The sequence below is a fragment of the Eurosta solidaginis genome, chromosome 2 (genome assembly GCF_040869045.1).
Source record: "Eurosta solidaginis isolate ZX-2024a chromosome 2, ASM4086904v1, whole genome shotgun sequence".
NCBI classification, from domain to species: Eukaryota; Metazoa; Arthropoda; class Insecta; order Diptera; family Tephritidae; genus Eurosta; species Eurosta solidaginis.
In genome coordinates, this window is record NC_090320.1 from 225,254,246 (window position 1) to 225,278,338 (window position 24,093).

Here is a 24,093-nt window from a genome sequence, read left to right on the forward strand (position 1 = left end):
CGTGTGATGCTGCCATGCCCAGAAGTCGCGCAAAAGTAAATCGGACTCCGGTATATTGATGGAACGAGGAAATAGCGGAGGATGCCACAAGGCACGACGAAGGGCACAAAGGGCACGTTCGTCGCCACGATTTGATGAGCTACTTAATACCTACATAGCCCGAAGAGAAGCGCTTAAAAATGCTATAACAAAGAGCAAGAGAGCGTGCTTCAACGAACTGATGGATAGTGCCGATCGTGATGCTTGGGGATTGGCTTGGAGAACGGTGATGGCGAAAATTAAATGAATGGCAAAGCCGGAGAAAGAGAGAAGTGAATAAAAGAATAAAGAAAAGGGGGAGATAAGGCTAAAGTAAAGCAGAACAACGTGTGCCGGATACGCTAGTTTATAATAAAAAAAATTTTATAGTTTCTGTTTTCCATTTTTTTGCGCAAAAGTGAAATTTTTTCAAGAAAATTTGCAAACTGCTAAAAGTACCGCTAATCTTTCAGTTGTTATGAATAAAAGCATTTATTACAATTTTTACAACAACACCACAACAATGTGCATAATTGTCACAATTTGGACTGACGTTGACCTCTGCCTCGCAGTGGCAACTACAGCAGCTGTCGCCTCCTCATCACCGGAGGCGAAGAAGGTAGCATAGCATAACATAACATAAAAGTGAAATCATTGCAAACGCCATAAAAATTGCACACTTGCACTGAATTACATTAGTGTCGTCGTCGTCGTTTCGTAGTTGGTCTTTAGCGCTGCATTTTGGCTTTTATGACATTTCTTGCATGTAAGCATTATGTAGAGTACATGTTCGTACCTTGTGTGTATGTTTGTGTGTGTGTAAGTATGTGTTATTGCTAAATAACTGCAAGCCATTAATAGTGTGGCCTATAAAATATTTAACTAAAATTAACAAAAAAAAAACCATACCAGCAAAAAACCGTAATAACATTTCAACAACGTGGTTATTAAATGTCCAACTGGGAAATCTTCAAAATTCGAAGTTATAATTAAGTAAAAGCCATCTTCGAAAAAAATAATAAAATATTAATTTATAAATTCCTTTCAGCTATTGCATGTTGCTAATAGCAACTTGCTACCACTTTTGTGAATATAATAAAATCACGGAATTTGTTCCTTTGGAAAACAAAATTACGTAAAAACAAGTAAGGTGGTGTAGGTTAGGTTAGGTTAAGAGGGCGTGCGTGGGTGATACCCACACTTCCACTCGGAGACATTTTTGTCCAATGTCAGTGCCCTCAGTAAGTACAGGGTGGCGGCAAATTCGTTTAACCCCATTACCTTCTAGTGGTCCTCCACGACTCCACGAACCACTTGCTTTCCCTGAAGAACCCAAGAAGAAGCGAGACGACGTCCACCTTCCCAATCCTTGCCAGGCTGTCGAAGAAGCGTGAGCCCAGAAATCTATTGGAGCTCCGGGCATCAGCAGAGAATGTGGTAGATCGACTTCTCTTCCTCCTCATCCTGACAGCATCTGCAGAGGGAGCTTGTTGTTATTCACTACCGTCGGAGCATTGGTGCGATAGCACAATGACCTGTGATGACACCCGTAAGTACCCTCACCGCAGATTTGTTCAGTTAGAGAAGGAAGCTGGTGCCCTTCCTATCCAAGCATGGCCATAAGGACCTTGAGACTTCGCAGTCAACCCTATTGGTCCATAGCGAATCCATTGCCCTGTTCTCATAGTCGTCGATTCTCCGTAGGAGACAACTCAGCGGCGGTCGGACGGAGCTGTCCACCTCACTTATGTCTAAGTCCGAACCTTTCCTAGCCATCTCATCCGCGAGCTCATTCCCTTCAATGCCGCTGTGCCCAGGGACCCAGCAAAGGGAGACATTGAGATGACTTATAGAAGCCAGAGAGGCTCTACACCTCCGCACGATGTCCGATTTTATCATGTTGGACTCTAAAGCCCTTAAGGCGGCTTGGATGTCAACAAAGATTGTTACGTCGGTTTTGGAGACTGCGCTATCTTGGAGCAACTTTGCCGCTCTGTCTATGGCATAGACCCCGAATTGGAATACACTGCATGTGTCAGGAACTCGGAATGATTGGCTTAGCTGTAGATGTGTCGAGTATATCCCAGCTCTAGTTCCCTTTCCCATTTTCGAGCCGTGTATATTGTGATGCCCCTGCCGTTGTCTAGGCCTACTTCCCATTCCTCCTTTGAAGGATATCGTATGTTCTGAACCCGGAAGTCCAAATTTAAACATTTTTTCGAAAATTTGCAAAATATCGAAAAAAATTAAAATGTGTCTAATTTTTTTGTTAGAAGTCTTCGGAAAATTTTCGAGTATGTATTTTAAAGCCCAATCAAATGAAGTCTATCAAATGAACACGTAAGCAGCAGTTTTCATTTTTTATATTTTCGATAATTTAACAATAAACTTTTATGAATTTTGTAACTGAAGCTATATCAAAAATGTTTTCGAAAAAAAAAGAGAAAATTTTACAATAGTTTCGAACATTTTATTTATAATTTTCTAAATTTTATTGAGTATGCAGTTTTGTGGCCCAATCAATTTTAGTCTGTTAAAGTGTAATACATATTGTAACGAATTTAGGGAAATACTGGTTATTACGCACCTTCTGCTAACGTTCTTATCGCTGAACTGTCGAATAAATAACCCCAATTTTCAGTATTGCAAATGGGCTTTATTTAGATTACTTTGGGAGTAGTACTTCACAATTATAATTCAATTCACAATAGCGTGTTTAAATCACACTGATTAGTTATTACTCAGCTTGCGCTACTTTTATACTCTCGGTTTCCTCGTTCACCCATTTCTCCTAAGGTCTAGTAATTTCGCGAACAGTTGTAGCTCATGCTTGGTTAGTTACCAGCTATATACATGAATATCTGTAGTCCATGCCTCTCCCATAGCCATATGCGTGTGTATGTGTAACTACTTCGGCTGATGACTACATATTTGTGTGTGTGAGATATCTCTTCGTCGCCTTCTACATAAGAGTGGCTGTTTTATTGTTCTTGTGCTTTTTTTATAAGCAGCATAGTGATGCTAATATTCATCACAATATATGTCTCTCAAAATTCCTATTGATTTTTGACAATTTTTTTTTTTGTTTTTGAAGGATGTTCTAGTTTTTTATTTCCATATAAAAATTAAACTTATGTGCCTTTTGTATTGAAGAAAATCTGAAAAACACTACGGAAACAAAAATTTTCAAAAATATATGCAAATTTAGAGAGCTATAAAGAATTCAGAAGTCTCTAAATAAACAGTTCGAAATGTTATTAAAACTTCTTGAATTTTCGAAATAGTTTTTGAGATTGTATAATTGCTGGGCCAAGTTTTTGAGATTGATTCACATAGCTTTAGTAACAAAATTCATAAAAGCTTGTGCTTAAATAGTCAGAAAAAAAAAAAAAAGAAAAATTTAACTTTCGCTAACTATGATTATGCGCATTACGAACACTACCCGCCACCTACATATATTTTAAAATATATTTACTTCAAAAAAATTATATAATATTTTTAACCAATTAAAAATATATCGTAAAATCAACAGCACACACGAAAAACCAATTCTTTAGCCGAATACACGAAGGAAAGGAAGCTGATTTACGACTCACACAATTATACTTCCTGTCGCTACAGCGTTTAAAGTAGCTATCTTCGAAGGGTAAATGTAATATTTTTTTTAAAGAAAACTACACCTTTCCATAATTTAAGACTTTGATTTATAATATTTACATATATACATAGTTATATCTAGAAACAAGCTCATCATTGGTTGCGATCGACGCACAGGGTCTCGAGATATAGGTCATAACGTAGACCCGGATACCTTTAGAATATGTTTATAGAATATGGGTATCAAATGAAAGCTGTTGATGAGTGCTTTAGTAGGGGTAATTTTTATACCCCTGGGTAACTAGGGTCTCCAGATATAGGCCAAAACGTGGACCCGGGTACCCCTAGAATGTGTGTGTAATATGGATATCAAATAAAAGCTGTTGATGAGTGCTTTAGTACAGGCTAGTTTTCATACCTATTGGTGGCTAGGGCCTCGAGGTATAGGCCAAAACGTGGACCCGGATACACCTAGAATGTGTTTTTACATTATGGGTATCAAATTGAAGCTGTGGCTGTATACTTAGAACAGAGTAAGTTTTACATCTCGAGATGTAGGCCAAAACATGGATCCCAATACACCTAGAATGTGTTTTTACATTATGGGTATCAAATTAAAGCTGTTGAAGTGTGCTTTAGTACAGAGTAAGTTTTACACCGCTGGGTGACTAGGTCCTTGATATATAAGCCAAAACATGGACCTGGATACCCCTAGAATGTGTGTGTATTATGGATATCAAATGAAAGCTGTTGCCGAGAGCTTTAAAGTAATTTTCATTGTGATATTCGATGCAGTCACATCAACCTGGCAAAACTGATAAATATGCATGCGAAGCGGAAATAAAGACATGAATTAATAATACCCACATAGCTATTTACATATGTCCTATTCGATTTGCCTGAAATTTTGTATATAAATCCTTTTTTCCGGGAAGTAGACCAGAGACGGACTGGGTCTGGGATTAAGGCTAGGACTGGGACTGGGACTCGGAGTGGGACAGGGACTCGGAATGGGACTGGAAAAAAATACATACAACCCTCTTGGACTGGCGATAAGGTATGAAGAGGAATGAGCAGAACTTGAGAGAAGAGAGAAGGAGCCTGTGAAAGAGATAGAATGAGACGAAGATGGAGATAGATGAAGGGAAAAAGGCGGAGGGAGGAGTGAATAAAAGTATTAGGAAAAAGTGAAGAGGGGGGAGGGCAGAGTTAGATGGAAAAAGCTCATTAAAATGCATGTAGATAGACCAAATTTAGGGCAGAACAACGTCTGAGGGGTCTGCTAGTGTATATATGCATTCAAAAAAAAATTCGAAAATTATTTATTATCACATAATTTGAGCATCATACATAACTACAATTAAGCCAATTATTTGAATGTTGTCATCCCAAATCGCTAAAAAGTCACACTGTACGTCATCAAAAACATTTTTCTACTATATTTTTGTGAACATGACTTTTGAAAATGTTAGCCTTGTCATTAAAAAAGGGCTTTGTTCTCTTTCCAAAACAAATTTGTTGTCTTGCCGTCTTCATAATTAGAGCTAGTTTCAATATTAGCTTAGCACTAAACTAACTATCACACATGGTGTTAGATTAAGTCACTATTAGGGATGGAATAAAGTTATGTGAACGTTCTATATGCATACCGTCATGCATTTTCCCGCATTTTTTGTACAAAATTTTGGCACTTCTGCATGCAGTGCTGATCTCAACCACGCTGTCGCAGAACTGACAGAGGTTATTAGACCATATGCCAAGTTTTTGAATGCGCCTATTTAGTTTGTTCAGCGTTTAATCATGGCTTTATATCCTTTTGTGAATTAGCCTTCTATAAGTGCCTTGGCCTGCCAGACTCCTGACTTATTGTGTGAGACTCTAACGCCATGATATGCTCGCGCACTTTAGGTCTTTCATCCGCTACCTGCCTCCGCTTCCTCGTTTCCATCCAACCCCTCTGTCTAATCTCAACTGACCGTATTGCCTTGAGCGTGTCCTGACTGTAGCTTAGTATAACGTCGTTGCAGGTTGATTTGCGCACAATGACTTTGCGAAAACCTTGGACTGAAAATGCTCGGATAAAGTCTGAGTGATATAGATAAATTAATTCTGGGGTCGCAGATCTCCACTCCGATGCCCATAGGTTTATTCGAGCAATAGATGGAGCGCTTTTAGTTTGGAAGTTTCCCACTTATTTAAGCTCCCCAGCTCTTAAGTAAAACGCTTTTCAAACCTTATCTGCCTCCTGGTGACATTTGTACTGTAACTGTATCACTTGGCATCTGCTCGAGCCCTCCTTAGCAATGTTTACCAGCGTCCGCCTAGCTGCCTGGTCAATGATGTTGTTGTTATAAAAATAAAGACACTCCCCGAAGGTTTTGGAGAGTATTATCGATGTTGATGGTCCTTTGTTGGATATATATCCGGTATGTTCTAGTAACAAGCAACATTGAGGTACTAGCCGGCCCATCTCTTGAACCATTAATATGACCACATTAAACCTTCTTGGCCATACCGCCACCCACCCCTAGTTCCATGAGTAACTTGGAGTCGCCAGAGCCTCGCCTGCTAAATATGTGTATGATACATTCATATTTGTATCAGAATTTTCATCGCGTTGCTTTGTACTGCGCTTATCAACCCGTTGAATCCTTGCATGCTCAATCACTATGTGTAGCGCGCTTAGCTCGAGCGCCACCTCCATTGTCGCCGTTGAGCATGTGCGCTAGGCTAGAGCAATGCAGACTCATGGCAAACGTTAGAGCTTGGTCAGTAATTTCTGTATAGCCGGAGAGCAACTCTACTGTTGGTTCCCACGCAACTGCCCCATACACTATGCTGGGTCTTATTATCATCGTGTACATACACCTAAGTATCTACCCCAAGATTTTCCAATAATGCTTTTGTACATTATTTACGCTCTCTCACATGTGTTCGATGTGCTTTCTTCACATTTGCTTCGAGTCAAAAGTGACTCCCAAGTATTTCACCTCGGTAACAATCCATTATTATGTGCCTCATAACGCCCCAGTGTGCTTCTCCTCTTAAAGTGGAATATCCGTCTTGTGCGATGATGATATTAAGCCTTATCTCCATACACCAATCTTTTGTCATCCTCAACGCCCTTTGAATTCTGTCACAGATAGTTAAAGAACATCAAAATTTGTCCCTTGCAACTAGGACAATGTCGTCCGCTTACCCCTGACAGCGGATTCCGTTTTCTGTGAGCCTCTGTAAAAGTTTGTCTACTACCAGGCTTCATAGCAGATGTGAAGGGACGCCCATGGCGGACATCCACTTGTTGTCCTAATTTGCTCTGTACCATCCCCAAGTGATGTTTCGGCAATCCTTGTTCATAGTAGAGCCTCTATCTACTCCATACTGGCCTCTCAATCTCTCTTCTCTCAAGAGCACGATTCTATTCAAAGAGGCGTATAACACCACCTCTCCGAAATGGAGCGCACTTTCAATTTCCGTGATCGCATTCATCAGCCTCATTAAAATATTAAGTTTAATCAAATAATAAATTACGTAACATATTACAAATTTACGCACTTTTTTATGTTTATAATGTACATAAAAGTTGTATGTCTAGGTGGTGATAGCAATTTAATTAATTGTTTGCAGTGGTGGATCTACGGGAGGGGGGGGGGGGGGGGGGGGAGTATTTTGAAAATGAAAGTTGGTTATAAATAATATCACATCTTCAGTGAAGTAGTGTGTTGAATTTCATTCCAATTTATTTTTTTAAATGAAACCTATTGCAAAAAACAAGCAGTAAGGAAGGCTAAGTTCGGGTGTAACCGAACATTACATACTCAGCTGAGAGCTTTGGAGACAAAATAAGGGAAAATCAACATGTAGGAAAATGAACCTAGGGTAACCCTGGAATGTGTTTGTATGGCATGGGTATCAAATGGAAGGTATTAAAGAGTATTTTAAAAGGGAGTGGACCATATTTCTATAGGTGGACGCCATTTCGTGATATCGCCATAAAGGTGGACCAGGGGTGACTCTAGAATGTGTTTGTACGATACGGGTATCAAATGAAAAGTGTTAATGAGTGTTTTAGAAGGGAGTGGGCCTTAGTTCTATAGGTGGACGCCTTTTCGAGATATCGCCATAAAGGTGGACCAGGAGTGACTCTAGATTGTGTTTGTACGATACGGGTATCAAATGAAAAGTGTTAATGAGTGTTTTAGAAGGGAGTGGGCCTTAGTTCTATAGGTGGACGCCTTTTCGAGATATCGCCATAAAGGTGGACCAGGAGTGACTCTAGATTGTGTTTGTACGATACGGGTATCAAGCGAAAGGTGTTAATGAGTGTTTTAGAAGGGAGTGGGCCTTAGTTCTATAGGTGGCCGTCTTTTCGAGATATTGCCATAAAGGTGGACTAGGGGTGACTCTAGATTGTGTTTGTACGATACGGGTATCAAATGAAAGGTGCTAATGAGTGTTTTAGAAGGGAGTGGGCCTTAGTTCTATAGGTGGAGGCCTTTTCGAGATATCGCCATAAAGGTGGACCAGGTGTGACTCTAGATTGTGTTTGTACTATATGGGTATCAAATGAAAGGTGTTAATGATTATTTAAAAGGCAGTGGCCCTTAGTGTATATGTGAAGGCGTTTTCGAGGTATCGACCAAAATGTGGACCAGAGTAACCCAGAACATCATCTGTCGGGTACCGCTAATTTATTTATATATGTAATAACACGAACAGTATTCCTGCCAAAATTCCAAGGGCTTTTGATTTCGCCCTTCAGAACGTTTTGACTTTCTTCTACTTAATATGGCAGGTGTCACGCTCATTTTGCAAAGTTTTTTTCTAAAGTTATATTTTGCGTCAATAAACCAATCCAATTACCCTTTTTTCGTATTTAGGATAGAATTATGGCATTTTTTAATTTTTCGTAATTACTGGTCATAGTTGGATTTCGGCCATTTTTTATACCAAGATAAAGTGCGTTCAGATAAGTACGTGAACTAAGTTTAGTAAAGATATATCGATTTTTGCTCAGGTTATCGTGTTAACGGCCGAACGGAAGGACAGACGGTCAACTGTGTATAAAAACTGGGCGTTGCTTCAACCGATTTCACCCATTTTCACAGAAAACAGTTATCGTCTTAGAATCTATGCCCCTACAAATTTCACAAGGACTGGCGAATTTTTTTCCGACATGGCATTAAAAGTGTTCTAGACAAATTAAATGAAAAAGAGCGGAGCCACGCCCATTTTTAAATTTTCTTTTATTTTTGTATTTTATTGCACCATATCATTACTGGAATTGAATGTTCATATAATTCACTTATATACTGTAAAGATATTCAATTTTTTGTTAAAATTTGACTTTAAAAACAATTTTTTTTAAAAAGTGGGCATGTTATTCATCCGATTTTGCTAATTTTTATTTAGCACACATATACTAATAGGAGTAACGTGTCTGCCAAATTTCATCATGACATCTTCAACGACTGCCAAATTACAGCTTGCGAAACTTTTAAATTACCTTCTTTTAAAACTGGGCGGTGCCACGCCCATTGTCCAAAATTTTTCCAATTTTCTATTTTGCGTCATAAGGTCAACGCACCTACCAAGTTTCATCGCTTTATCCGTGTTTGGTAATGAATTATGCATTTTTTCTGTTTTTCGAAATTTTCGATATCGAAAAAGTGGGCGTGGTAAAAGTCCGATATCGTTCATTTTAAATAGCGGTCTAAGATGAGTGCCCAGGAACCTACATACCACTACATTTCATCAAGATACCTCAAAATTTACTCAAGTTATCGTGTTAACGGACAGACGGACGGACGGACGGACGGGCATGGCTCAATAACATTTTTTTTTCGATACTGATGATTTTGATATATGGAAGTCTATATCTATGCCGATTCCTTTATACATGTACAACCAACCGTTATCCAATCAAAATTAATATACTCTGTGTGCAAGTCGATAATGGCTGCCGAAAAAATCGAATTTTTTTTAAACCATCCCCCCCTCAAATGCCTCTCTGGATCCGCCCATGCTGGTTTTGGATGTTTAATTAAAAACAACATTCTACATTTCCGCACGGTTAGCACACACCTTGTTATTGCTTGGAAAAAAACAAGTGAAAACAAATAAAATATTAGTTTTAATTTTGAAGACTTTTGATTGAAACTTTAAACTTCTTCTTTTTAGGTCTTATACTTTAGTTACCGCGAGCGTGATAATATATAAGAGTGATCTATAAATGTTTACCCCAGGGGAGTGAGGGAACGAGTAGAGGTATAGGAACATGATCACTGTTGCCACTTTGGTTCATTTGGACCAAAGATGATCCTTTCCAACCCGCTGCGTTACCTCCACTTAGCTTCTCCGAGTATGCCATTGGCCATTAGCCACTCTAACTGTAGTCCTCTATATTAGCATTATAGCTTTATCTCTCTCGTATTTATGCTTTTCATATTCCGAGCTACATGTATTCCTGATATTTAGAGTTCTCCTTTGTCGTGCCACTTTAGAGGTTCATGACTATCTCCTCCATCTGCCTCTTAGAAGCAGTCTGGTCACTTTCAGTCGATTACTGCCTCTTATTTTCACCTGTGGTGCCTTCTTCCTTTCCCTAGTTATGGTAAAGTATGTTTCTCGCGGCAACTGCTTTCGTCCTGCTTTTGTCAACCACAACCGCCTATCGCTGGACAGTTCTTTATGCCGTCTGGTGATGTGACAGTGCTCTCCCTCTGTGTTTCGTCCTGATCTTTTCAATTGTTGCAAAAATCGTGCAAAAAAATTGTTCTGGAGCACATTTTTGCACGCAAGGAAAACACATACGCAAAATTTTACTCTCTATGATATTCCGTTGAGAAAAAAATGGCCCGCAGTATTGATGCTAGATATTTTCATTTCCACACCTTGGACTTGAAGATTTTCCATACAAAATTTTATTTTTCAAATACTTTAAATATTGAACATTTGATTTTTTTCTTTGAATATTTAATTTTTGTTCTGTGAAGTATTTGAAAACTAAAATTTCTCGACCTTTTGGTGAGACGTATGTTATTGATAATCTACTTAGCTTAAATTTATGGCAAATTAACAATATGTTAACAAGCTCGATAGAATTTTAGATTAAATTTTTGTTGATATGGTTTGCATCATGATCTATCTGAATGTCTTGATCCAATATCGGTACCAGGGTTGCATCATGTTGCTCTGGTTCTGAAGATTAAGTTTTATAACTTTGCACTGGTTTCTCCGCAGAAGGAAATGACTTTTAATTATGCTCGTTGTGATTTTCATCATCTAAATATTATTTGTTCTGATGTTAACTGGGGTGACTCTTTAGATGGCTTAGATGTTTTGTAACGAAGCTTTTCCTTGCCCCGGTGCTTCTTCAGTAACTGGTGGGGTATACTCGCCGTGTCCAAGGTTCGTTTACAATGAATTTTGTATTTCGGGCGCCTTGCAAATCGTTTTCATATAAATTCACTTTATTGGTAAATTCCCTAAACTATAATATAAAATGTATAAAATGTGTATCTATAATTCACTTAATTTCATTGCTTGCTTTATAATTCGTGATGGGCTAGCGGTCCCTCGTGTCCCGTTAGGAACGTTCTGTTAGGGCGCCGTACGGGTCGCCGTCTAGGTATGTATGTGTGAATGTGTCTCGGTGACGCCTTGCGCCGGCGTGTTCCTATTATGGTTAGTGGCAGTGCTAAGCCTGCTGCGGCCAGCGTCGTATGCCTGCGTATCTCTGCTGCGGCCAACGTCGTATGTACGCGTAGTTCTGCTGCTGCCAACGTCATGCGTGTTCGTGGCTCTGCCAGCGTCGTATTTATGGGTGGCTCTGCTGCCAACGTCGTGTGTATACGTGACTCTGCTGTGGCCGACGTCGTATATTTGCGTAGCTCTGCTGCGGCCAACGTGGTATGTAAGCGTGACTCTGCTGTGGCCAACGTCGTGTGTATGCGTGACTCTGCCGCCGAGGCTTATGGCGATAGCGCGCTTGCTCGTGACGTTGTGGGCCTTCGCTTAGCGGGGAGCGAGCGTGGTTTAAGGCGTTGTAGAGCGGTCAAAACCAGCTTACCCACAATCCTCAACCCACTGCTCTCTCCTATGACGGGAACTGTCTTGCGATGGTCAAAACCGATACGCCTTTCAGATGCCCTTCAATTGCTGCTCAGGTGACAGTCGCAACTTTGCGCCCCGTTAGGTGAGATCCGTTAGCCTCGGTACAGTCACGTTGTTGCGTTTCACCTCGACTCACTCCTACTGCGGTTGCCGACGTACTTCTGCCGCGGACGACGTTTGGCTGAGCGCGGGATCACGGTGCTGTGGAGGGCGTTTGCTTGCGAGGGAGCAAGCGTGATCTAAAGCGTTGTAGAGCGGTCAAAACCTGCTTGCCCACAATCTTCAGTCCACGACTTTCTCCTATGAAACGCACTGGCTTGCAATGGTCAAAACCGATATGCCTTCCAGAGCGCTCCAATAGTAGCTCCGGTCGCAACCACAACCGCGTGCTGACTGCCTGCTGTCTTCTCGTGTCCACGACTTTCTCCTATGAAACGCACTGGCTTGCAATGGTCAAAACCGATATGCCTTCCAGAGCGCTCCAATAGTAGCTCCGGTCGCAACCACAACCGCGTGCTGACTGCCTGCTGTCTTCTCGTGTTGCCCTTTTTATAGCCAATGCTCTTGATGTTGCTAGCATAGTTCGTTGCGTTGCCATGGTTACGGTGTTGCTGTGGCGTGTTGCGGCAACTTGTTGCGCTAGTGATGTTTCTGACACTTGTTTGTGTCCCGTGTTGTGTTAGCAATGTTGCTAATCGTGTTTTTAGGATGTTTCAGAGACTTGTTTGTGTCTCGTGTTGTCTGTAGTACTGCTCCTGTGTTATGGGGTGGTGGTTTTGTGTGGGCCAAATTAATGGATTATATTTGGTCCTCACACTCCCCCCCCCCACTTCGGCGATTTAAACCCCCGTGTCTGCTACTTGGATCGTTACCTTCCTTCTGTTCATCGTAATTTTGTACCTATCGGTTCGGAATTTCACCCGGGGGTTGCACCTCCCTTCGGCGATGTCGGTGAACAACTCTCGTACTTTTTTTGCCACCTCCGGGAATTGTTCTAGCGCTGGGCCCTCTGCATCCTCGGCGAGTATTATTGTTCGGCCGTATTCCGGTCCCTCCGCTGGGTTTGAACCAGGTTCTGCCTGCGGCGGCTTATGGCTGGGCTGGGCGCGCACTGTTTTGGCGTGTGTTTGTGCTACAGGATATGGCTGGTCGACGGTGGTGGTGGTATGTGGTCGTTTTCTGTTCGGTGCATGGCTGCGGCGGATCGTGGCTAAGATTTCTGCGCGTTTCCGGGCTGCCATCTCCTCCGTAAACGGCTGCTGTTTGAGCCCAGGTCCCCCTTCTCGCCGTCCTGTATAGCGTAGGACTCTGTCGATGCTTTCCAGCAGGTATATGCCACAGTCGTTGTCATTGCTCTGCTGCGGCACGGCTAACTGTAACTCCTGGGCCATGAAGTCCGAACTCCCGTATCTCTGCTGGTACTCCCACCGCAGGAACTTCAGCCACGCCTCAGTCGCGTATGTGACCTTGCCCCTGACCCTGGAATCGGCTATCCATATGTAGCGCTCTTGCCAGCACTCCACATCAGCCACGTGGTGGGTCATTTCCCGATTCGCTAGCGCCAGTAAGTACCAATGGTTCGATACATTGTGGGGTGCCAGTATGATGCGCTTACCAAACAGGTCCGTATTCCTCAGCCATCGGTGTATGCGCCGATGGTTTTCATCCTCGTTATCCTTCTGGGTGAGTTGCCAAATTACGAATGGGCTTAATGTTGTACCCTGTTGCCCGTACATGATCTCCAGTTCCTTCGCCCACGCGTCGATGACCGTCTCGGTGAGCCAGCGGCTTCCCTCGAGGGAACGGAGATCGGTCGCGTAGAGTGCGATACCTCGTGGTCCCGGTGGGAAACTTATCTCCGGCCCTTCCTTCTCCTGCGCTAATTGCTCATCGTCCGATGATAGCTCGATCGTGTCGGCCTGTTTTATTGGGCTATGTGGCCGGTTGGCATTGCCCTTGCCAATTGTGGCGGCCTGGTCTACCCGTACCCTTCCCAGGATGTTGGTTGTTGTCGGTGGTCCGGTTGTTGGCATGTCGGCCTCGACCCAGGCAACCTCCCGTACTGCTGCGAGTGTGGCGTTCGCGAACGAAGCAATTGCGCGTCTGGCTATGGATCCGGCGATAGCTGTGTTCGCCGTGACTATGCGTGCTGTCTGCGCGTACGAGACGGAAGCGCGTCGGGCGTTCGCTACGATGGTGGCTGCGGGGGATTCAAGGGGTTGTGTAGCGCAATATATAGCTTCTCCAACCCAATTGTCAACCTCACCTTCGTGCGGCGAATCCCGTTTCATTAACAGACGAGGCTCTGGCGACCCCAAGCTCCTCATGGAACTTGGGGGTGGGGAGGGAGGGATGGCCTGAAGGTTCAATGTCGCCATATAAATCGTTCCCGAGATGGTCGGGCCAGCACCTTAATGGTGCTGTGTTACCGGAGCGTATCGGATCTGTATCCGACAAAGGACCATCACATCGATAACACTCCCCAAAGCCTTCAGGGAGTAACCTAATCGCTACAACAACAACAACAACAACAACAACATGGTGGCTGCGTTTGCCGCAGCTATACGAACGGCGTATACGGCTGCCTTGGGATCACTGTCGGCGTCCTGAGCGGTTGCGCGTGCTGCGGGGCGCATATCGTCGGCGGTGGCGTTCGGGGCGTCTACGTGTGCCTTCATACCGGCGGCGCTGGCGTAGGCAGCGATCGCTGCTCGGTCTTGTTCCGTAGTACGCGTGCCGTTGGCGTCGGTGTTCGTAGTTTGGTGGTGTAATGGTGCGTGCGACGTCAACGTACGTATTTGCGCGAGTAGTTGCACGCATGTTGTTGACGTCGCCGCCCGTAGTTTTCAGTGGTGTGATGTTGCGTGGGACGTCAGCGTACGAGTTTGCGTGTGTAGGTCCACGCGCGTTGCTGACGTCGGCGCCAGTAGCTCCTTCCAGCAACACGACCCTAGGGCGTTTTTCTTCCTCCTCCTCGTAGCGCTGGCGCATACGCTTGGCGCTGTTGGATAATTTGGCGTTATAACCCTACATTGTAGATTGTTGGTTTGTCAAGAAATTCGTAGCAAAAGAACGTGTTATCACCTCGGTGGTTTGCGATAGAATGACCGGTGCTTGCTTATCCTCCCATCCTTGACATTAATTAATATATGTTTGTTTTCCCCTGAATTTATTTTAATTTCGATTGTGTTTATTATTTCCTGGTTTCGTGGTCTCTCCGGTCTCCGATGAATGGTATGCCTTTAGTTCGGCAATGCTTGCCGTCTTCTCCTTCCCGCTATCCATTTTCCTTAGTTTGACAATTACTGGGGAGACATACCCCAGGATTTGGTAAGGGCCATCATACTTGGGTGCCAATTTTGCTGCAAATCCCTCCGCAGCCTTTGACAAGTGGTGCTCCTTGGCAAGGACCAACTCGCCGACTACGGGGGTCCATTTTCTCCGCCGTAGGTTGTAATGACGTGCTTGATCTACTGCTGCCCGCTCCATATTCTGCCTCGCTATTCTGAATGCCTCCTGCATCCTGTTGGACTTCTCCTCGGCCGTAGCGAGAGCTGCACCCGTCCCAACGTTGACTTCATCGAATAGGGCTCCTGGCAGTCGTGGCTCTCGTCCTTGCACGAGGAAAGTTGGGCTGTAGCCTGTAGAAGCGTTGACACTACTATTTATCGCTAGCCCAATTTCCAGGAGGAGGTCGTCCCATCGCTTATGTTTTGAGTTGGTGAGCTGCGCTATGATCCGTTTGATGGTCCTGTTTGCTCGTTCTGTTGGGTTTTCTTGGGGAGTATAGGGTGCGGTGTATTGTTGTCGTACGCCAACTTCCTTAAGGTAGCGCTGCCAGAGCGTGCTACAGAACTGTGCGCCGTTGTCGGATATGAGTACTTTGGGGACGCCAAACCTTGCGAGTATCCGTTCCCTGAAAGCTCGGCGAAGGCCGTCTGCGGTAACACGCCTCATGGGGATCAATTCCACCCACTTGCTGAATCGGTCGAAAAATACCAGTAACATGGTGTTTCCGTGTGTAGACCGTGGTAGGGGTCCAACGAAGTCGACGCAGACCGTGGCAAATGGTTCCTGGGCTACCTGTGAGAGCATCTTTCCGGCTGGCTTTTGTTGTGTTTCCTTGTATTTCTGGCAGGATTCGCATTGACGTACATACCGGCTGATGTCACGGAACATACCGGGCCAATAATATCGGTTGGCGACTCGTGCTACTGTCCGGCGGATACCCATGTGTCCCGCGCTTGGTATGTCATGATTTTCCTGTAACACTCGCTGTCTGAGTGGTGTGGGCACACACAATTTCCATGGCACCGCCTCTTCGTCGTGTGACCGGCAGGGAATATGGCGGTATAAGTGTCCATCCTGTATCGTATAGTCGGCGTATTTCTCCGGGTTGGTGCGTACCTCGCTGACCCGCTTGTGCCACCACTTGCATTGTGGTTCCGTCGTCGTGGTAAATCGTAATGCTTCCAGCGGCTGTCGAGATAGAGCGTCGGCCACCAGGTTGAGCTTTCCCCTACGATACTCAATGTCGAAGGTTTGCTGCTGTAGTTCTAAGGCCCATCGCGCTATGCGGCCAGAAGGGCTCTCAATGGAATTTAGCCACCTTAGTGACATGTGGTCGGTTATTACTTTGAATTTGTAGCCTTCCAAGTATGGCCTCATCTTACGGATTCCCCAAACGATGGCCAGACATTCCTTTTCGCTGAGTGAATAATTGGCCTCTGCCTGGTTGAGCTTCCGGCTGGCGTAAGCGATCACTCGCTCGCCCTCTTCTAACTCCTGTGTCATCACTGCCCCCAGGCCGTAGTTACTCGCGTCCGTCTGCAGGGTGAACGTTTTCGTGAAATCCGGGCATGCAAGTATGGGTGCTTCAGTGAGTTACCGTTTGATGATGTCGAAGGCTTCTTGCTGCTCGGTTCCCCATCTCCAATGCTTGCCTTTCTTTAACAGGGCGGTGAGCGGCTGGCTTATAGTGGCGAAATCGGGCACGAAACGGCGGTACCACGAGGCTATTCCTAGGTATTGGCGTACTTCTTTCGCGCTGGTCGGTGGCTTCAGTTCCTGAATAGCGGCAACCTTTTCTGGGTCCGTGTGACTCCCTTTATCGCTGACCACGTGGCCCAGGTACTTGAGTTCTTTCCTAAAGAAATCACACTTCTCTGGATTGATACTGAGGTTGGCGCGCTGTAGTCGTAACATCACCTCTCTTAAATTTCGGATGTGTTCCTCTAAAGTTGTGCCTATGACGATAATATCATCCAGGTACGCAAAAGCATGGGGCTCCATTTCTGGCCCAATGACCTGGTCGAGCGCCCTCTGGAACGTTGCGGGTGCCGAGTGCAAACCAAAGGGCATGACACTCCACTGGAACAGGCCGCGTCCAGGTACCGTGAAAGCCGTGTAGGGGCGACTGTTTGATTCCAGCGGTATTTGCCAGTAGCCGTTCTTCAGGTCGAGGCTACTTATATATTTCGCTTGTCGTAGTTTGTCCAAGATGTGCTGTATCCTTGGGAGCGGGTATGCGTCGGGAACTGACTTGGCATTGAGCTGCCGGTAGTCCACGCAAAGCCTCCACTTACCGTTCTTTTTCTTAGCTAACACGATTGGGGCGCTATGTGGGCTGCAGGATGGCTCGATGCATCCCTTCGCAAGGAGCTCGTCGATCTCGTTGGTAATTATGCTCTGCATCGCTGGATTGCGCGGGAAATACCGTTGCTTGATGGGACGGTCGTCAGTCAGGATGATCTTGTGTTCGGCTACCGTCGTCACTCCGCTCATGGCCTCGAACTTTTTGAGTTCTACTGCCAGAAATTCTCGTATGCGATCCGCCTCGGCTTCTATACCACTATGTTCATTGCTGGGTGTGTCGCCGTTAATTCCGTTCCTGACGTCGTACTTGCCGTTCCTCGCACTCGGTGGTGTTATACACTGAATGGTCTCCGCCGTGGCTCCAGGAGGCGGTGTGTGCTGAGCAAGGGGTATGGTTAGCACGAGGTGTCCTCCTCCACATGATATGGCTGCTTCTAGGCTCCCCAACGTATCTAGGCCAAGTATAATGTCGTCGATTGCCCCGGGCATCACATGTAGGACTGTGTGCAATGACGAATCTCCGAGGCGTACCTCTATCCTTACGGCATCGAAAATCGTAGTGCTGACTCCGTTGGCCATTGTTATTTCGATGGCCACTCTTACCCTCTCCCCGCTTTCAGAACTCACCACGTGATTCGCGAGGGTGACTGAAACGAAGCTCCTTGAGGCCCCTGTATCGATAACTGCCTCCGACGATACTGCTCCAATCTGAGCTGGGGCATATAGGCGACCGTGTTCCTGGTACATGACTACCGCTGATTCAGTGGGTTCAGTGGGCTCACCGCGCCTTGTCCTTGGTGAAGCCCTCCGTCGTTTCCCTGACGTCGACGGCAGCATTCAATCGTGCGTATATCGTTTCGACCGCACTCCCAACAAAAAATTGTCCGTGGGTTACGACATCTCCTTGCATAGTGTCCTTCTTGGCCACACTTTCTACATAACCTGCTCGGATCGAAAACCCGAGTTTCTGGTGGTGAGTGGCGCTGTACCCTCGGTGGCTGCTGGTGGGATGATCGTTCCGACTGCGGTGATGAAGCTGTAGTTTTGTCACCAACGACGTGTCTCGCTATTTCGCGACGTGATCCATCTGATGTCCGTCGGTAAACTTCGTGGATACCTTCATATTCCTCGGCGAGAGAGATGAGTTCTCCTAGGGTGTTGAAATCTCTTCGGCGAATGTAGAGTAAATAATCGGGGTGGCTATTGCGGAAAATTCTGTCCAGGCGTTGCTCGTTGCTGTATCCGGCGTGTCTCATCAAGCTTTGTATCCCTAAGACATAATCTTTATATCTTTCGCGGGCGTGCTGCCTTCGTTGCCGTATTTCGTCCTCGAGACGCTCGTAGTACCTGGCTGGTAGAAAGAAGCTTAAAAAGTCGCGCTTGAAGGTCGTCCAGTTGCTCCAGTGTACGTTGTTATTGCGGTACCATTGAAGAGCGGTGCCACCTAGCAATTCGGGCATCGTTTTTGGGAGCAAGTCTACGTTTAGCGTATAGACATCGGCTAGTTCTTCCAGCCGTTCGACGAAAGATAGAGGGTCCCGTCCACCTACATATTTCACTGACCACTTTCTTACCTGGTCGATGACGGGTGCGAATATAACGGTCGGTGCCTGAGATGCACCGTTGCGTGGTACCGCTACTCCGGATGATGCGCACTGTTGTGGGGGTACTGTGTTCCTGGCAGGGAACGCAAACTGGTTGTGCTCAGCTGGTCTATCGGCGATATTAATGGCTCCGCCTCCGTTCGGCGGGATCGGTGTCTTAGACTCATTTTCCTCACTCGTGTTTGCTGTATTTTCCTTCCTATACGCGGCTTCTAAGGATAAAAATTTTGTGTGTATTTCCGAGTCAACATTTGCTTTTGAAGTCATGGCTGCTATGCGCTTTCTGATTTCTCGGGTGGTGCCTGTCTGCTCAATGCCCAGCTCCTGTGTAATGGATATCAGCTCCTCCTTTGAAATATTGTCTAGCCACGTGGTGCCATTTTTCTGTTAGGTTTCTAGTCAGGAATATTCCTTCTGACGTTGTACGATTTGCAGGGTGCCTGCTCGGGCGCCAATTGTAACGAAGCTTTTCCTTGCCCCGGTGCTTCTTCAGTAACTGGTGGGGTATACTCGCCGTGTCCAAGGTTCGTTTACAATGAATTTTGTATTTCGGGGCGCCTTGCAAATCGTTTTCATATAAATTCACTTCATTGGTAAATTCCCTAAACTATAATATAAAATGTATAAAATGTGTATCTATAATTCACTTAATTTCATTGCTTGCTTTATAATTCGTGATGGGCTAGCGGTCCCTCGTGTCCCGTTAGGAACGTTCTGTTAGGGCGCCGTACTGGTCGCCGTCTAGGTATGTGTGAATGTGTCTCGGTGACGCCTTGCGCCGGCGTGTTCCTATTATGGTTAGTGGCAGTGCTAAGCCTGCTGCGGCCAGCGTCGTATGCCTGCGTATCTCTGCTGCGGCCAACGTCGTATGTACTCGTAGTTCTGCTGCTGCCAATGTCGTGCGTATTCGTGGCTCTGCCAGCATCGTATTGCGTCGTGGCTCTGCTGCGGCCAACGTCGTATGTAAGCGTGACTCTGCTGTGGACAACGTCGTGTGTATGCGTAACTCTGCTGGCGTCGTGTGTATGCGTGACTCTGCCGCCGAGGCTTATGGCGATGGCGCGCGGGCTCGTGACGTTGTGGGCCTTCGCTTGGCGGGGAGCGAGCGTGGTTTAAGGCGTTGTAGAGCGGTCAAAACCAGCTTACCCACAATCCTCAACCCACGGCTCTCTCCTATGACGGGAACTGTCTTGCGATGGTCAAAACCGATACGCCTTTCAGATGCCCTTCAATTGCTGCTCAGGTGACAGTCGCAACTTTGCGCCCCGTTAGGTGAGATCCGTTAGCCTCGGTACAGTCACGTTGTTGCGTTTCACCTCGACTCACTCCTACTGCGGTTGCCGACGTACTTCTGCCGCGGACGACGTTTGGCTGAGCGCGGGATCACGATGCTGTGGAGGGCGTTTGCTTGCGAGGTAGCAAGCGTGATCTAAAGCGTTGTAGAGCGGTCAAAACCTGCTTGCCCACAATCTTCAGTCCACGACTTTCTCCTATGAAACGCACTGGCTTGCAATGGTCAAAACCGATATGCCTTCCAGAGCGCTCCAATAGTAGCTCCGGTCGCAACCACAACCGCGTGCTGACTGCCTGCTGTCTTCTCGGGTTGCCCTTTTTATAGCCAATGCTCTTGATCTTGCTAGCATAGTTCATTGCGTTGCCATGGTTACGGTGTTGCTGTGGCGTGTTGCGGCAACTTGTTGCGCTAGTAATGTTTCTGACACTTGTTTGTGTCCCGTGTTGTGTTGGCAATGTTGCTAATCGTGTTTTTATGATGTTTCAGAGACTTGTTTGTGTCTCGTGTTGTCTGTAGTACTGCTCCTGTGTTATGGGGTGGTGGTTTTGTGTGGGCCAAATTAATGGATTATATTTGGTCCTCACAGTTTCTGCCAGTTTTTACAAATTCAAAGAAATTCCTTTGATAAAAAGCAAACCATATAAGTTACCTTGGTTTAACTATCGTTTGAAGAAGTTAAAAAATCTTCGCAAAAAAGTTTACAAGAAGTATAAGGCAACCAACAGTCAATGGCATTATAATACCTACAAGAGTTTGCTGAAAGAGTTTAACTGTCTGGATAAGTTTTTGCATAGAAATTATATTCTTAATATCGAACATAGCATCAACTCTAAACCCAAGACCTTTTGGAACTTTTTGAAGTCGAAAAAGTCCTGCTCTATAATACCATCAACCCTTTTTCTTAATGACAAATCAGCTCATACTTCTGTAGATGTGGCAAATTTGTTTGCCGACTTCTTCGAAATTGAAGCCTTCCTCGCGTACTGTCGTAGGTGAAATATCTGCAGTGATATTAAGAAATTTCCCAGCTTTGATATTCCCTTTACTAACTATCTTTAACAGATCGCTATCCACGGGTGTCTTTATAGATGCTTGAAAATTGGCATCCATAACCCCGGTCTTTGTGTTGCGTATAAATGATATTTCCTCGTGCTTTAAGTTCAGTTACTTTTTGCTATATGCCGATGACTTGAAGATATTTTCGAGAGTTACCGATCTAACTGACGTGGCTAAAATTCAATTAGAGCTTAATAATTTATACTTATGGTGCCTGAAGTCGCACCTTTCGCTTAATATCAGCAAATGTTTTCATGTTTCTTTTTCAAAATCTAATAATCTTATAGCATTATCTTACAGTATTTCAGCTCATAGTCTGCAGATATCCAGTGAAATAAAGGATCTTGGTGTTATTTTTGATGCCAAGCTCTCTTTCAACAGCCACATTGATTTTATAATATCGAAGTCATATGCTATGCTAGGTTTTCGTAGAAGAAATAGTTCTGAGTTCTCAAATCCCTATACATTAAAGTTACTTTACACCACTTTTGTACGTCCCTATCTGGAGTATGCAGCCTTGATCTGGCGTCCATTTCATCAATTTAGGATAAACAGGATAGAACGTGTTCAAAAAGTGTTTCTTAAATACACTTTGCTTTGCCTTCGCTTCTTGGAACCATTTCCCTCCTACAGGTCTCGATCATTGTTAATAAATCTTAAATCTTTAGAAAAAAGAAGGTCTGTCCTCTCGTTAACTTTTGTTTTTGGAATTATACAAGGAACTGTTGACTGTATTTACCTTCTGGAGCGCATTTATCTTAATGTCCCGCAAAGGACACTGCGATATTCAAATATTTTTTATTGCGAAAACTTTAAGACAAACTATCTTCGGAACGCCCCTTTGTCAAGGGCTGTTAACCCATTACAGCATAACGTTCGATATATCGGACATTAATTAAATTAAATTCGTATGCATCAAGTTTGTCATGTGTGGAGGCTTAAATGGTGTAGTCGAAAGAAAACTATTTCTTCAACAATGGCAAACCTTCGTTTATCGATCTGTCATAAAAAGTTCCCGTTATTTTACATTTTTCAGTATGGCGGATTGCAAGCAGACTTTTTCACGCGAAGGTTAAAATATTTTGTTATATTTTTTGGCATATTTTCAGAAACATTTTTTAATGACAAGTGCTTATTAGTGTATGGGAGTGTTACTAAGCAAAACATGAAAAATTACGACGTTTGCGTTATTAGGAAACATTTTCTGTAGTATTTAGTTGTGACGTCCGATATATCTAACGTTATGCATAGCAGACTATAAGTTTATTGGTTTGTTGCTTTTTTTAGATTGACAGTAGATGAAATTTTGAGCCTTTTGGAGCGCGATGATGAAAATACTGACAATGGAAACATTATTTATGTAGAGCCACCAATCGAACTTGAAGGTCAAGCTACAGATGAAGACAGTGACAAATCGGATGAAGAGCACAATGGTAATTTGAACCACTTAGGACATAAATTATTGCGAACTAAGTACTAACTCCGTCGTTTTCGTACAAATAAAGGATCTAATCAAGATTATCGTTTGCACGAGGCCTCCTCGAGTAGCGAATGCGAGGAGGATGAACCACTCTCGACCTTGAAGAAACGGCTACAGCCAGCAAAGAAAAGAAGGGTTGACTTACGGAAGAAAGAAATTCCAAATTTTACTTGTACAGAATTGAGCCCACAAACATCATCAGAAGTGGCTTGTAATTGTAAAACTCCTGTAGATTTTCTAAATTATTTTTAATTAAGATTTGATCAAACAAATTGTGGAGCAAACCAATATTTACGCTGGGCAGAGGAATAAACAGCTAATGGTTACTGAAGATGAAATTTGTGTCATTTTGGGAGGAATGCTACTATCAGGATACGCCAAGTTACCAAATAAACGACTTTATTTTTCCAGAGACAACGATGTTCCAAAACTGCTTACCGAAAATATAAGATGTAACAGGTTCGAATCAATACTCCAAAACTTGCACCTCAATGACAATAGTCAAATAGGCTCATCTTCTGACAGCCTGTTAAATTGCGTCCATTACTAGATAGCCTAGGGAATTTTTTCCAAAAGCACCACGGCATAGGCGAACATTACAGTGTCGATGAAAGCATTATTCCCTATTACGGAAAGCACTATGCTTAACAATTTATAAGGGGAAATCCCATTAGATTTGGATTTAAAAATTGGGCTTTGTTTGCAAGCACTGGATATATGGTTGCCTTTAGTTTGTACGCAGGAAGAAGTGCTACTTTACGAGCTAATCGCACAGAAATATGTAAAAATGTTTAAAGGAGAAGACCGAGGCTACACCGATTACAGGGCGGCCGACGAAGTATTACTTGCGAAAAAAGTTGGCTGCAATAAAGACACGGACTCCTTGTTTGCATTTAGGAGGCATGTAGCTCGAACTCTGCTTGTGACGCACGGAATTCCACCACATCAAGGACGAAAACCAGCTACACCATTATCCACTACACGGTTTGATTGCTTGAATCATTGGATTGTTCCAATATATTCAGAACGCCGGCGTGCAAATAAGTGTGAAGGGAAGTCGAAATACAAGTGCCTCAAATGTGAAGTAGGTCTCCATCCGAAGTGTCTTATGGAGTATCATGTAGCGCCCAATAAATAAATATATGTTTATATAACATTCTTGTACTTATATTTGCTAATTTTCAGTAATATTTTAAATAAATTTTGCTAGAAGCCTTAACACTTTTTTATTTCTCATGAGGTAGCTTAAGGTGCCGGTGTGCATAGCGTTCGATAAATCGGACGGGTCGTTTACAACAAATTACAGACAAATGTGTAACTTTTCTCTCACTACT

The 24,093-nt window shown here is 44.2% G+C and overlaps 1 protein-coding gene across 2 annotated transcripts in view; it reads left to right on the forward strand.

Moving 5' to 3' along the window:
* Positions 1–24,093, forward strand: part of LOC137240637 (uncharacterized) — a 173,859-nt gene that overhangs the window by 141,551 nt on the left and 8,215 nt on the right. The gene's annotated exons all lie outside the window — the stretch shown is intronic.